Below are 16,227 nucleotides of genomic sequence, written 5' to 3'. Positions count from 1 at the left end.
TTTTAAAAGCTCATATTTCATTTTCCTGGAATTACCATTGTGGACTGACATGAAGTTTCTAAAGCAGAATATTGACTACCTTTAAATTAGAACTGTCTCAGCTGTCATAAAAAATGGGACCATTTCTGTACAACCCAACTGTATCCTAACAGGCACAAATCATATCTGAAAGGTATCATCTATTGGCTTTATATCATAGCCAACTGGCCCAGTCACTAGTAAAACCAGTTGACCAAGTGGTTTGCCTTTAAGGAAGTAGTTTGCAAACTCATTGGACAGTGGAAGCACTCCAAAAACTTAAAAGTTACTAATATCCATGTTCATCTCCAGAAATGACTTGGTTGATATTGGGTGGAGGTCTTAAGTTTAGAACTGTTAAAACTCCAGATGACTCTACTTGCATTTGATTTTGGTAAACACTGACTTAAGAAAAAGAACCTCCTTAAACAAAATACCAAGAATGACCCATCAACAGAAAAGGAAGAACAGCTTCCCAGGATACCAATATGATCTGCCTTGTCTGTCTGTTGAGACACCAGTAGGGGCTCACTTGCTGATCAAAGCCATGACCATCTTCTGTGTAGACTTAGCACACACTGACTTAAGGTTTGCTGGCACTGACTATGTTTCCATTATGGCATGTCCCACCCCACCCCATCCCCTCTGCTGCCAGATTCTTACTCATTAAAGGCCAGTTCCTGTGTTAAAAATTCCCTTATGTGTGGTTAATACTCTGATGTTCTCTCTTGTTCTAGAGCTATAAGGTAAGAATTTAAAGATAACCTATAACAACCCTTCCTGAAATAACGCTGTCATAAAATCTTCAAGATAGAACAGTTGCATACATGCTTTCTTCTTTGGAGTACTAGCCACTTGATGATCATAAAACCCACCCCATCATAAACAACCCAACTGCAGCTGCACAGCACATGACAGATCTCAGGAGACAGAACAACTGTGATCATGCTGCGAACAGAATGTCACTGAAACCAGGGGAAAACATCTGGTTCCCTCTGGAGAGGAGCTGGCAGTGCAAATATGGGCATTCTAATCCAGACTGGGTCTAGATCCAAGGAGCTCCAGCCAAAGATGTGATGTCACATTAGAGTTCAGGGAAGTCTGTTCAAGCCCCTGAAAAGGAAGAAGAAATTCTGAAGTACAGTTGTGTGCCAAAGACCAAGTCACCACCCCTTGGATTCAACTGAAGTAACTCTGTTGAATTACTTCATGCTGGCCATTGGCCACATGTATTTCTACATATTCAGGTGTAGATTGGGAAGCTGCAACCCAATCACACACAAGCAAAGCAGTCTATTTTCAGATCCCACTTACTCTTGGGGAAGAGGCTCTAAATATACCATCTAGAGACTGCAGGAGGCAGATTATCATTGCTGGCAGCTGAGAGCAGGGTGGGGCAGACCAAGATGTCAGAAGCTCACTGTTAACCTCAGCACAACCCAAAATGCCTTACCAGCTATATTTACATGAAGGAAAATGTCTATTGTTCTTGATTTGGTTTCCATTTAAGAGGTCCTGGGGATGAACTAAGCTGCTCATCTGAAGACCTACTGAGAAAAGCATGTACATATCACCAAGTAGGACTTGAACAAAACTCACTTTATTCTGTTCTGTGGCATTTACATATATAAGAAGGTCTTGTGATGATATAAACAATAGTAATGAAACTCCCCCAAATGTATAAAACATGCTATTGCAGCCCATTTATAAATGGACACGAAACAGCATTGAATCCAGCAAAATCCAGGAAGGCTGTTGTTGGATAGGATTTTGGATAATAGAACATGAGAATTTATCTTGCCATAATGATTTTGTCTGGATCAGGGAAAGTCTTTTGAGTTAGTTTAAAACAGACATGGTGGGGTTTTTTTACTGACAAAATCCCAACACTCTATCATCCCACATTTCTAGGCATCTGATCCCCAAAAGGCTAGAAAGCATTTAGTTTTGCAAGGAGTTGGAGAGCTGTCCTCAACTACCAGTATTCAGGTAACTCCACCCAGTAGCATAAAAAAGGGGAGGGGAATAGCTACATGAAGAGAAATAGCTCATTGAGGCAAGCAGAGAAGGGTTTCTAATAAGAAACACCAAAGGCTGAGAAAGCCCTGTCTGTGGTGTATTAAATTAGTCTTAGAAGGACTAAATCAAGTTTGGCAGGCACCAACCATAAGGCATTAAAGAAACACAATACCATCCATGAGAGATGGAAAAAAGAGGGAGTTGAAACATTCTTCTTGCCATACGATTGCTTCAAGGGTCTCAGAACCATCTATATCAGGCCCATCTGGGAGGCTTGTTAAACACAGAAATTGCTAGGCCCCACTCCTCTGATTCAGAAGCTTTGGAGCTGGAGGGTGCCTGGATGCAAGCAACGCTGACAAGGTTCACAGGTGGTTCCTGTGGGCATCAAATGTGAGAATCGCACTCTAGAGAATGGTATTTGCAGAAGATCAAATCTTAGTTGTGGATGTCATGCTACAGCATGTTTTGTTGCTCCCTAGTAGAGCGGGCATTAATGTCATTTTAGTGTAATTTCCTAGAGTTTCTGTTAAGTAGTAGAGTCAAGATTAGAAAATAACTTTTTTTTTTTTTTTGCAATATTGGAGACTGAATTTAGGGCCTCTCAGAAGACAGATGATATGTGTTCTACCACTTGAACCACACATCCAGCCCCTCTTTGCCTTGATTATTTTGGGGGTAAGTTCTTGCTTGATGTCTCAGTCAGCCTGAATCATGATCCTTCTACTCTTGCTTTCCCTGTAGCTAGGATAACAGGGAGGTACTACCATACTCAGTTAGTCAGTGAGATGGAGTTTCAAGATCTTTTATATCTGGGCTGGCCTTGAACCACAATCTACCAATCCCAAATAGCTAGGATTATATGCATGAGCCACCATGGTCACCCAGTAAAATCAATGCTTTTGACTCCAAATTTTGTGCTGCTTTCAACTGCATTTCATTTTGCACATGAAATCTTGAACTGTATATGCCCTCGTGCCTGGCAAGCAGGAGGTTCTGGACAAAGGAAGGTTCTGGAACATGAATTCTATATGGAGTTAGGAGGAAGAGAGGTGGTGCTGGCCTATACTTATAGTTCTTGGATTTCGTTTGGAAAAGTAGGTGGAGAGGTACAACCTGACAAGAGAAGAAGAAAAAGAGCTCCAATTAAGAAAAACAAGGGACTTGGAGGGTTGCAGGGAAGAGGGGCAGATCTCAACACCATTCCTAATGCAGTGGCATGCAGAGAGGAAGGCTTTTCGGGCTGCCTATGACTTCACCCATGAACAGCTGTTAAGGATGCTATGCTATTTCTGAAATGGCCCAAACATCAGTGACTGTCATGGCAGAATGGCAGACATATCAGCAGCCTGGTATTTAGGGACCAATTATTTAGGGACTGGAGCCTTTCTGACGCCAAATTAAAGCCTGTGTGTGAGAGGGATGTTGCCCTTCTACCCTCTCTGATGAGAGTCCACATGATCCAACACTGATGCTTTTAATGTAGATCCTTAGCAGGCTTTAGTCCTCCAACTCTAGCAGAGCTGTGAAAGCAGAGATGCAGGGACCAGTGGCCCTTGACACCTGTCAGATGTAAAAAGCCTCTTAAGGACTTCAGGCCACTGAAAACAACAGAAACAGAGAGGAAGGATTCAGTTCATTCAACAAGCAGTTCTTCAACATCCATGAGGGATGAGATATGCCCTCTCCCTTCTTCAGGGAGGGTTCACTCATGTCTGGTTAAGAAAAGTGGCAATGATTAATGATAAAAATGAATCACCCTTTTCTCCATTGGAAGATGAGCAGAGGACTGTTTTAAACCTTCCATTTACAGTTCAGTTTGGATGGTGGCAAAGCAGGAGGATGCTGGAATTGAGGTGGAGGGCCAGTAATGGAAAGGTGACCGCTATCCTGCCCTTCCCTCTCCTGCCCATTCTGTGGTGCAACTCCTCAATGGCTACTCTTTATCCACAGAGGTATCTGCCCTAGATGGCGTCCCACCCCACCCCTCTTACACCCTTGGTCCTCCTTGACCAAGTTCAACCATTCAAGTCTCCAGAAAAGCACCTAGCAAACTTTTTCCTAAGAACATTGTACATGCTGCTCAGTCCCTACTTTAGCTCCATCTGCTTCCCCCTCCTGGAAAACCCTCTTCTTTATTACCTTTTCCCCTTCAGCAGAAGCTAAGGCTTGTGCTCTGGACATTCTGACACCTCTTCCTGATCCTCCCCAATTAGGTGATCTCTGTGTCAGTCCTTCTCTCCTTTCTTTCTCTTCTGTGTGTGTGTGTGTGTGTGTGTGTGTGTGTGTGTGTGTGTGTGTGTGTGTGTGTGTTTCTCTATATTACCTGATCTTGAAACTCTTCATTCACCCCATCTCTCAGCATCGTGTACCTTTGCTCCGAATCTGTAACTAATTTATTAGGTGTGTGACTTGGCATACCCACAAACTACATTATTTAACAGACTGATACTAAAAGTTTGTCCCTCACACCCTTTGCTTTCACCTTTCTAATTGTTGCTCCTTGGCTGCCTCACTAAACATTTGACCTAACTTTAAAGCGGCAAGAAGCTTAATTCCCTTCTGAGGGACAGAGCACGTCACGATTTCTTCTGTGGATCAGAGTCTCTTTCTTAACATCTACCACCTTATTATTCAGCCTCCTACCTAGCCAAAGTTGGAAACTCAGCTTTTACACTCATTCTGTATCTATTCTTCATCTCCAATACATATCATGATACTAACTAAATTGTCTATGTGTCTTCCTCCTCAGAGAGAAAGCTTCTTGGGAGCATCACTCTTCATCACTGACATTCCCATGCCCAGAACAATATACTCAGTGACTACCGTCTGCCACACTCTGTGCTGGATGATAGCTTTGTGTGCACAGAAGATGTCTTAACTACCCTCCACTGTCTAAAATGTAGGCAATGTAGGATACTCTGTGTCCTCCCCAATCCTTCCAGCAATGCCTTGTTCATTATAAGGGGCTTAAAAAATGTTGAATCTATTCCTCCACTGAAAAGTAATCAAAAGCCAGTGACAGTGAGTCAGTCCAGTACATTTGATTTAAAAAGAGACATGTTTGCCCCCAACAAAGCAATAAGCAATTATTGAGCATCCATTCTGCAAGAAGCACCAGATTCTTTATGTGGCTATCTGTGTGCCTGTTCAAACACCTTCTTGATTTTCACCTATCATCCATTTGTCTAGAAAGAGAGAAGTGGTTGTGGAGACAGTATAGAGGCTGGTTTTGAATCTCGGTTTTGCTCCTAAGTATATATAAATATATGCCCTTGAGCAGTCAAAGCCCTCTGAAGTTAATTTTCAGTTTCTTCACCCTTTCAAAGTAAGCACAAAATCCTGAGTTCACAAGAATATTGTGAAGATTGAAAGTAGGGCTGTATTTGAAAGCCTTTTGTAAAATGTGAAGTATAATAACATGTATAATTATAATGAGTGCATGATGAAAGGAAAAGAAATGGAATAAAATGACTATAAGAGTTTCAGTCACTCAGCACAAAGGTGCAGGCCAGGAGCTGGACATGAGACCATATTCTCTAGATCTCTCTATCCTGGCCGCCCTGACAAATCCCTAAGCCTCCAAGACACAGCATCGTCATCTTGTCAAATGGGCTCCAAGCGCCTGGTTTCCTGGGAGGAGCAGGCTTCCTAATAAAGAGATCATCTTAATAATGAGAAATACCCGGGTGCTATGGTAACGGGCATTACATGATCTAGAGAAGAGGAGCAGCTTTTGATAAGAATAGAGAGCCTGCAGATGGGAAAGGGGGCAGGGATGCACACAGGATGGGGGTGGAAGGAAGTGCAAATGTGGATAGACAGGGTAAGTACCCTGGGAAATGAACAAATAGTATTGTTGATTCCTGCCTCTCAGGTTGGTCTCTTCTGTCTGGGCACTATGAGCTTGGGGTTATATTAAGCATCTCCAGGCTTTCAGGTGCTGTGGCTTTTTTAAAGATAGGAGAACATGCAAAACCTGTCTAAAATGGGTGGTGATTTTCCAAAACATTAGAAACACAAGTTGTGATTTTTTTTAATTTACCAAGTTCTTCTTAAACAAGTTCTTCTAATTCAGTTTAACATGGCCTCTTGGTTGAAGATGTTCTCCATGAGGCCTACAAATATGGAGAACCAGAATGTTTGCTAGACTAGAAGACCAATGCCAATGCCACTGTCTAGGCCATCACACTCCATTCTCCTGTTAAGATACTACCTATCCTTTTGATGACAGGCCATGTATCTCAGAAGCTACCAGTGCACTGGCAAGCACATCAGGAAAGCAAAGGAAAGAGATTCATACCGGCTGGCTCCATCCATATCCCAGACCCTGGCCATGCTACTTGGTCACATTAGCTTCTGCCAAAAGGTCCGAAGGCTTGGTTTCCTGGTCCAGCTTGGTAAGACCAGCTGCAAGAACTTAAGAGTTTTCTTAAAGATCAGCACATCTGTTCACAGGCATTGTTAATGATTCTGTTATTAAAAAAGAGTTTCCTCATGTGGTCCTAAAGTGTCCTGTTAACCTTTGCTTCTCTTTCCACTTCCTGCTATTTCCCCAATAATAATGGAGGTCCTGGGCCAATCACAATAATGAACAGAGTTTAGAGCTTTTCTGGTTTTGGCTTGGATTTCTTTGGTAAAATAAGCAAATTATATATTTGTTTGTTTGTTTGTGTATTTGTTTATTTTTTGTCAGTCGTGGGGCCTGAACTCTGGGCCTGGGCACTGTCAACTCTACAGCTCAAGGCTAGTGCTCTACCACTTGAGCCACAGTGCCACTTCCGGCTTTTTTTTCTGCTTATGTGGTGCTGAGGAATCAAACCCAGGGCCTCATGCATGTAAGGCAAGCACTCTACCACTGAGCCACCTTCCCAGACCACAAATATTTTAATGTGGCTGTTTTTATGTTTTTATTGAATGACATTGATGTTATTACTGCCAGGACTATAGGAGGTAAGTATTAAAAAGAAAAAAAAATGTCCACTTGGAAAGTGAAAAAGCTTCCTGGCTTTAGGGTATAAGGTCCACTGCAAAATAATACCATGGGTGACTACGAATTTTCTTTTTTTATATATGTATGCATTATTTGTATGAAGGATGTGTGTGTGTGTGTGTGTGTGTGTGTGTGTGTGTGTGTGTGTGTGTGTGTGTGTGTGTGTGTATGCCAGGAGTGGGGCTTGAACTCAGGGCCTTGTAATCTTGCTTTAGCTATTTTGCTCAAGATATGTGCTGTGCCACTTGAGCCACACCTCCATTTCCCAAAGGGGTTTCATTATGACTATAAAATATTCCTTAAGCAGTTTTTTTTAGGATGGCCTGGTTGATCACTTTTTTAAATGTTTTTTTATTGTAAAATTAGTGTACAGAGTGGTTACAATTATATGAGTAAAGTAATGAGTACATTTCCTCTCGAGCATTGTTACCTCCTCTTTGTTTTTCCCCTACCATCCCTTCCCTCCCCATCTCCAACTCCTCCCTTCCCCCCACAAGTTGTAAAATTCGTTTTGCAGTTTTTTTAAGAGTGAGAATCTTCATCTATTAACATAAGATCAGTTGTACCTGCAGGAAAAAGAACTGTCTATGATTCCTTTAAACTTTCCACTTCTACTTTCCATTTCATATGAATTTAAAGTACAATTAAAAGTGAGTTTGTTCATCAAGGAAATAAAAATCAACAAAATGCTGGTAATAAAGTAAGGAGAGAAAACCCTTCCATGCTGTTGGTGAGAATGTAAATTCATGGTGCCACTATGGAAATCGGGTTGGAGGTTCCTCAAATGCCTAAAAAAATATCATACAGTCCTGCTATTGCACTTCTGGACAAGTATCTGAAGGGATGTAAGTCTACCTACAGACAGAAACACCATGTTGGCTGCAACACTCTTTCCAACAGCCAAGCTCTGGGCCCATCAACAGATGGATGGGCAAAGGTGCCTATCTATGTTTATAAAGAAAAATAAAATCATGTTCTTAGTAGCAAAGCAGATGAAACTGGAGGTCATCATGTTAAACAAAATAAACCAGGCTCAGCAAGACAAATCTTGTTTTTCTTCCTGTAAAATTTATGTTTTAAAAAATACACAAATGTAGAAGGGGTCTATTTGGAAAAATGAAGAAAAGCAGTGGGAGTAAGGAGGGAGAATAAGAGAATTAGGTAAGGGGAAGAGGGTGAATATGATCAAAGCACATTGTATCTATGTATAATAGTGTCACAGTGAGACCCATTACATTGTTTAAAAAAAGATACATGCCAATAGAATATGTTTGTAAAGTTAATATTTGCTAATATAAATGTTTCTGGGTTCAAATCCTGACTCATCTGTTGATAATACATATGCCTTTGAGAAACATTCTTCCTCTCTCTAAGCTTTAATGCTCACCATCTATAAAATGAAAATGATGGTTGTAAAAGTAAAATGAAGAAGCCTAAAACACATGACATGATGATCAGTACATAACTGGTACTCAGCAAATATGTGGAACATCCTTGTTAAACAAGACATCCATGGATACTTTTCATCTTTCCCAAATAAAATCTTCCACATGTTTGTATTCAAAGTGACACATAATGTGGTTGGTTGTGGTCATCTGGACTTGTGACCAGTTTCATCCATAGCACTGGAGACGAAGCACTGAGCCAGCTGTCTGCCATGTAGTAGGTGGAATGGGTCTACTTGAGGTTTTGCCTATTCCAGTAGATTCACCCAACATGGTTTAATGACCAGGCATTGTCTTGTCCCTAAGAACCTTGCCTTTGTGAAGCTCGTACTCGTAGTGATTTTGACCTATATTATGCTACACTTTCCTTTAGTTACCCAATCCTTTCCCTTCACAGCAATTCTTCTGGAAGGAGTTAGCCAAGAATCTCTCACCCCATCCCTATCCATTTGCCAGCCTTCTTTCTACTTGCTTGTCAATCACATAGTCTGGCCTCTACATCCAGCACTCTAATTAAAGGCCAGTCTTTCAAGTCATCCAAAAAATCACTTTCCTTCACATCTGAATAAACACGGTCAGCGTGAAGCCTTCAACACTACTATCCACCCCTTCTTAGAGCAGGGATCTTGTCCTCCCTGACTCACTTCTCCTCAGATGCAAGTATGCAGAGGTCTGCTGGATCTCTACTCTTGGCTGTCTCACACCTAACAACGCAGCCGATTCCTGATCTTCCTGGCAAGTCTGTCTTTTTTCCAGATGTCTCCATCTCCACATGGCCCTTCTATCTACCAAATCACGCATGCCATTCATGAGTTGTAGTCTGAAATTACTTTTCCTTTGCTCTTTACAACTCTGCCATCTAATCTCTGTCGCTTCTCTCCATCAAGTGAGCTCACCACGTTCAAACATCGTCCCTTACCTAGACTTCTATAAAAAGTTCCTTACTTCTTTCTCTGTTGATACTGTTACCACAACCATTTCATTGCTCACAAAATAACCAGGATTTTTTTTTTAATGACTTCAATTTGATCTGAACACTTCCCTGTCTAAAATCCTTTAATAACTTATCATTGCATCGAGAAGCAAGCTCTCTTCCCATAACTCAGGCTCAAGATCCTCTAGAATCTGGCCTGTGGCTACCTTTTTACCCTAAATTTATGCATTGTTCCTCCCTTGGTCTCCCTTCAGTGCCTAGAATATATGTTCTTTCCTGCCTCAGGACCATTAAAGGTGCTATTTTCTCTCTTTGGAACTCCAAACTACCTCTCAAGCCCCAGCATAAAATAAATATCACCTCCTCAGGAAAAAAATATTCTCAAAATGCCAGTCTAATTTAGATCTTCAAACCATGCTCCCAAATGTATTCCTTGTTATTTTTTTCCTCATAATTATTATCAACTTTTTATATTGATTATCTCATAAAGAATATGATGTTTGCATCCTTAGGATTGCAGGTACCATGCATTCAGGCATTTGATGACCTTACTTGGTTTTCATTTAGGGAAGAGCTCTGGGAAGGAAAGAGGACTCTACACTACAAAGAACATTTTATGCAATGAGGAGGCAACAATGCTTGATAAGAAATGTACTCGTTATCTTGCCCATGTAATTGTAACTCCTCTGTATGGTATTCTCACAATAAAAAATTAAATTAAATTAAATTAAAAAAGAACATTTTGTGCTGACTTCAGAAGTTAACCAATTGATCCTTCATTCAAAAAATATGAATAGACCTCCAAGGATGTTTGAGAAAAATCAGCATTACACAAAAGAATCTACATGACTAAAGCACTAATCCAAGAGAAAACACAACAGGTCTTTTAAAATAATTCTAATTGGTGTGCTCAGAGAGATTCAAAGAGACATTACAACCATAAAAACGAAACTATTGCTATAAAAATAAAACACTCTGACATCAAGTAAGAGTTATTGCAAATTAAAGACATAATTTCAAAATGAAAAGATCTGTAGAACAACTGGAAGACAAAAGTTAAAGAAATCCTCCAAACTCATAGATGTAAAGGATGCATAATAATAGAAAAAAAAGTTAAATGACATAAAGGAACAATCCAATAGGTGGACCATCCATTTAATGAGTGTTCCAGAAAGTAAGTATAGAGACAATGGAAATAAGAAAATAATCAGGGGAGGTAAGATAAATGCTTAGAGCATACCAAAAAAATATAAACCAGGCCTGGTACCAGTGAATCATGTTTGTATTTCTAGCTACTCTAGAGTCTGAGATCTGAGGGTCATGATTCAAAGCACTTGTGTAGGAAAGTCTATGAGACTCTTTTCTTCAATGAACCACCAAAGAGCCAGAGAGGAAGCTGTGGCTCAAGTGGTAGGGTACCAGCCTTGAGCAAAAAAGCTAAGATAGAGTACTCAGGCCCTGAGTTCAAGCCCCAGTATCAGCACAAACAAAAAAATACATAAAATGCATCCCAATTAAAGTTGAAAAGGTATGAAATGAGCTGGTTATCTGTGAAGCAATCAGTATCACACTAAAAGAAAAGCCATATACTAGATAGTGTTCAAAGCTTAGAGGAAAAAGAATCTCAAACTCAGAACTCCAGACAAATCAAGTAAGGGGTGGGTATAGGAGGTTTCAGACATACCCAAGACCCAGAAAGTTAACTTCCTGTGCATCCTTCTGTAAGGTCACTTGCAAGCATCCTCTGGCCAAGCAAAACAAGCATGAGATCCCAACAGAGTGGGAGCAACCTCTAAGTGAAATGAACTGAAATCCTAGAGTTCTCTGAATACCTGGACTGTGACCAGGAAAATCAGAGGAAGACAAGAGAAATATCCAGAGTCAAGAAAAGCGCCATTAACAAGCCACTACTGGGTGCTCTTACAACCAAGTTGAAAGAGTAGCATTGCATTATAAAGAAGAAGAAAGGCAGTGTGAAATACCAAGAAAAGTGAACAGAATTTTAAATGGAAATCACAGCTTAAATCTGCAAACACGGAAATGCATCTCAACTCTGGGCATGAGTAGAACATTTGAGAACAGAATAGAACATCATAGAACATCATCCTGGGAATTGAATAAACTGAGCAATAGAATACTGCCTCTTTTCCAGAGATCTATTCACACTCTCTGGTTCTGAAGAGAATAAAAAATGCAATCACCTGGGTGCTGATGGCTCACACCTGTAACCCTAGCTCCTCAGAAGGCTGAGTGAGATCTGAGGATCTAGATTCAAAGTCAGCCCAGGCAGGAAAGTCTGTGAGACACTTATCTCCAACTAATCACCCAAAGAAAGCTGACTGCCATAGAAAGCTAGCCTTGAGAAATAAAATAAAAATAAAAAGGATTTTTTAAAACTCAGGGACAGTGCTCAGGCCCAAGAATGTATATTTATAACATAAATCTTCATTGAGTTTCATATTTTAAAAAATCAACATATAAACAGCATTTAATAGTAATTATGGAACAGAATGTAAATATTACCAACCTAAACAAAAGTGGTAGAAAAGCTGGCAGAAGTGAGACTGCCACTAAAGGGTGAATTCTTTATTTTATAGTACAGAAATGCTGTCTGAAGTTGAGATGATAAGGAAGGTCATCTTGCAAGACTATGTTACAACATTCCATTTTAAATTACCTGGCTTGGAACTGGTGGTGAGACTCAGTGGCCTAGCAAGTGCTTGGCATGTGCAAGGCCCTGGCCTTAAAACAAAGTACCAACAACATCAATCCGTTGATCAAAGAACATGAGTGGTGGAAAAACATGAAGCAAAATTAGGAGGCTACTACATAACGAAGTTAAGTTCCTCCTCTTCTGTAGTGAAAAGTCAATAAGGACTGTTTCAAGTTAAAAACTAACCAAGAAAAAAAGTTAGAAAGTTCAGGTTTGGAAATAACAACCAGAAGACTGAGGAACAGAAATGGGAGAAGAAAGTAGAAAGGGATCTTTTTACTTTTCCTTGTTCGTTGGCTGGATGACTCTAGTCAGGCATGACTCTACTTCATTACTCGGAGAGCCCTGAGTCAATGGCCTCCACTACACAGCTCTTAGGAAAGGCATGTTTAGAGCAGAGGATCACCACAGATGAGGGACAATCTGCAGCATCTCCTCAAGGTCCCCCCTAGGTGAGCACCCTCCAGATGTTCCCTTCTTGTGTTCAACATACAAACATAAGAATGATCAGTAGTATAGGAGAAGGTCTAATGTATATCACTTGGTTGCAAGCTCTGAAGAGGTCAATCATGGAAGGTGGTCTACACTAGTGACTGAGCAATTGTGGGCTGGGCGGAGGTCATATGACGGAATTGTCAAAATCATAGACTCTGCAAACAGTTCTGATTGGACTGTCAGTAGCAGTGTGACCTCAGAAAAGTGAGAGAAATAACTGTACCCACTTTCTAGGAGTTCTGTGGCTTATTTTCCTTAAGAAAGAACAAAGCACAAAATGAGTGTTGACCAGTTATTATAAGGAGTTGCAAACAACAGCTTAAGGGGAAGTCTAAGGACAGCAAAGAATGTGTTGGACACTCCATTAGGTATATGCCTTTCCCCTCTGTGATTATCAGTCAAAACAAGTGGCAACTTGTTTTTAACATGGAAAAAGAGAATGTCAATCAATTTAAGAAACAACAGTTATTCCTACTAACAGCAACACATTAGCTAACATTTACTGAGCACCCAGGGTGCAAACACTCTACATACATCATCCATTCCAGCTTTGCCACCAGCAAGCAAGATAGACTTGGTTATCTTCATTTGTCAGGAGAGGAAACTCAGAGGAATTGCTATGTCAAACTACATGAAAATGCTGTTATGTAACCACCTTTATGAAGCGACGGCAATTTGGTATCATTCAATTTTACAGGCAAGTAGTCCAAACCAGACTTCAAAGACTGTTCCCTGCTGTGAATCACACAGATGAGAACTCTTACTCAAAAACTGAGAAAGAAGGCTCTCAGGACAAAAATAGGCTACAGTGAGGAAGAAAAGGCACTGAAAACATACAAAAGTAACTTGGACATTTTGATGTTATAAGAAAAAGGCATTAAATCATTCCAAATCATATTCTCTCTCTCTCTCTCTCTCTCTCTCTCTCTCTCTCTCTCTCTCTCTCTCTCTCTCTCTCTCTCTCTCTCTCTCTCTCTCTCTCTCTCTCTCTCTCTCTCTCTCTCTCTGTCTCTTCTCTGACATGTGGCTTGAACTCTGGGCCTGGGTGCTGTCCCTTAGCATTTCGAGTCAAGGAGAGTGCTCTACCACTTGAGCCATAGCACCACTTCTGGTTTTCTAGTAATTAATTGGAGATAAGAGGCTCATGGACTTTCCTGCCCAGGCTGGCTTTGAACCACAATTCTCAGATTCTCAGGCATGAGCACTGGGCTTTTTTTTTTCTCTCTTTTGATAATTTGAACTCGGAGCCTCATGGTTGGCAGGCAGGTGCTCTACCACTTGAGCCATGCTTTTTTGCTTTTGTTATTTTTTCGAGTATAGACTTGCATTTCTTTCCTGGTCAGCCTACACTGCAGTCTTCCTTTTTATGCTTCTTGTGAGACCAGGATGACTACCAATTTATCAGGTAAACCATTATGCCTATCTTTTTATTGATTGAGATTGAATCTCTCAAAATGCTTGCCACAACTAGCCTCCAAACCACAATCCTCTCAATCTCAAACTGCCCCCTGGCCAGAGTTGTTACTGGAGGCATAAGCCATGACACCTAACTCTAAACTTTTCTAATAGACGAACAGAGGTGAATCCAGATTTGTAGGACTTGATGCTGATTCCATTTGAAGGGTGCTCCTTAAGAAAAACATTCAAATGAAACACCAGATCTTTTTTTCTTCATATAATTTTAGAGCTCCCCAGTAGCCATGGGCAACCTCTCCTCTCAGAAACTGCAAGACCTATCAGCTTGTGTTTGGATTTTCATGATCATGAAATGCATTTGGGAGGGAAGAAGAGTGAAACCATTAGCAGCTACACATCCATCAGAGTTGAGAGGGGGGCTTTTGTTCCTTGCTGCCCGTACAGAGACAGGTATAAAGACCCTCCATCCTGGGGCTGGGAAGGTGGCTCAGTGGTAGAGCACTCGCCTTGCATGCCTGAGGCCCTGGGTTCGATTCCTCAGCACCACATAAGCAAAAAAAGAAAAAAGCCGGAAGTGGCGCTGTGGCTCAAGTGGTAGAGCGCTAGCCTTGAGCTGAAGAGCTGAGGGACAGCGTCCAGGCCCAGAGTTCAGGCCCCACGACCGGGCCCTCCCCCCAAAAAAGACCCTCTATCCTGAAGGCCTGGTCTGCTATTGGCTGTGGCAGTAGCCTCACTAGGAAGCCTGTTTCAACATGCAGTGCATCTCTCCTGAAAGGCCCCTTACCATCGATGCTTTCCAGCAGCACTTTTTACCCTAACTCCCACTTACCTGCCTGACCTCACATTCTCTTGCACCCCACCCCTCCTCTTCCATCACCTCTCAATTCATCTCTGCTTCCCGAACACTTGAGCACAGACTCAGGCTTCCCCTTCTTATTACTTTCAGAAAATTCTGTAGGTGGAAAGAAATTTAATCGGTAATAATAATGCTTTCTATTTTTAGAGCCCCTGCCTTCTGTGCAACCCGAAGAATGCCACCGCTCTACCAAACCGGGTAAAGGGTTGAAAGAGTCTTCTAAAGGTCTTCTAGGAAAGTCTCCTGCAGAATGGCAAACTTTCCAGAAAGCTCCCTTGGGCAGGTGATGACCTTTTCTAATATCTCTGGAATAAACAGATTAAGTTCTACTCCCCAAAAACTTGGCCCTCAGCACTCTCTCCACCCCTGGCCAGTCCCCTTCCCACCTGTATACTTACTGGAGTGGCCTTCACAAACCTCCTGTTGGTCTCCAGCCTTTCGCCTCTCATCCCCACCATCCACCCAATCTCCGCCCACCAATTCAGTGGTGGAGAATGCAAAGGTAGTTTTGTGGGGTTATGGGAACACACACAAAGATGGGGGTGAGAAAACAGTCATAGGCTGAGACTCAAAAGACCATCATTGGAGGTCACCATAACATGGGGCAGGGAGGAGACGTGAGAGGCAAAATGTCTGCCCACAAAAAGCTTAAGGACCACAGGGTGCAGTGAGTGGGAGGAGCTGCCTACAGAGGACAGAAAAGAGGGTGGGGCCAGACTGGAAGCCAGGACTTTTTTCTTAAAGACTATGGGGTGGTTGGGTGATGGAACTAACAAAAGATTCCTTGTTCAAGAGTTAAGATGACAAACCCTGGTTCCAAGAAGAAGAGGAAGGTGCTAAGGGAGAATATGACAGTACAGCAAACCTCCTGTTAACCAGGATTCCAGGTCCCTGCACTGTCTGTTCTACCCCTGCATGCATATGTAGCCACCACATGTGGGTGAATAATCCTGAGTACCCATGGCTGTTGCTACAATGGGGCAGCGTAGTAAAAGAGTCATAGATTTGGAGCCAAAAGGCCTGGTTTCAAATCTGCCATATATTGTTTGATCATACACCCCCTTTTTGTTTATATTTTCTTCTAATTATAATTTTTATGAGCCAACAGTAATCCAAGGGCAGTTTCATTGCAGTATTTCCACACATGAATATAGTATTGTATTTATTTTATTATCTTTAATAGTTATACAAAGCAGATAGTTTATTAGTTTGTTCTGCTCTAACTCCTCTCTTCTATCATGCTCCATCATCTGTTTTCTCCTTTTTAAAATAATCTTAACTCTATAAATATATATATTTAATATTGTTAAAATATACAGTAATATAGATAATGTGTGT

Source organism: Dipodomys merriami, unplaced genomic scaffold (genome assembly GCF_024711535.1).
Source record: "Dipodomys merriami isolate MVZ:Mamm:240054 unplaced genomic scaffold, mDipMer1.0.p SCAF_24, whole genome shotgun sequence".
In the NCBI taxonomy this organism is placed as follows: Eukaryota; Metazoa; Chordata; class Mammalia; order Rodentia; family Heteromyidae; genus Dipodomys; species Dipodomys merriami.
This window is presented reverse-complemented; position numbering follows the sequence as displayed.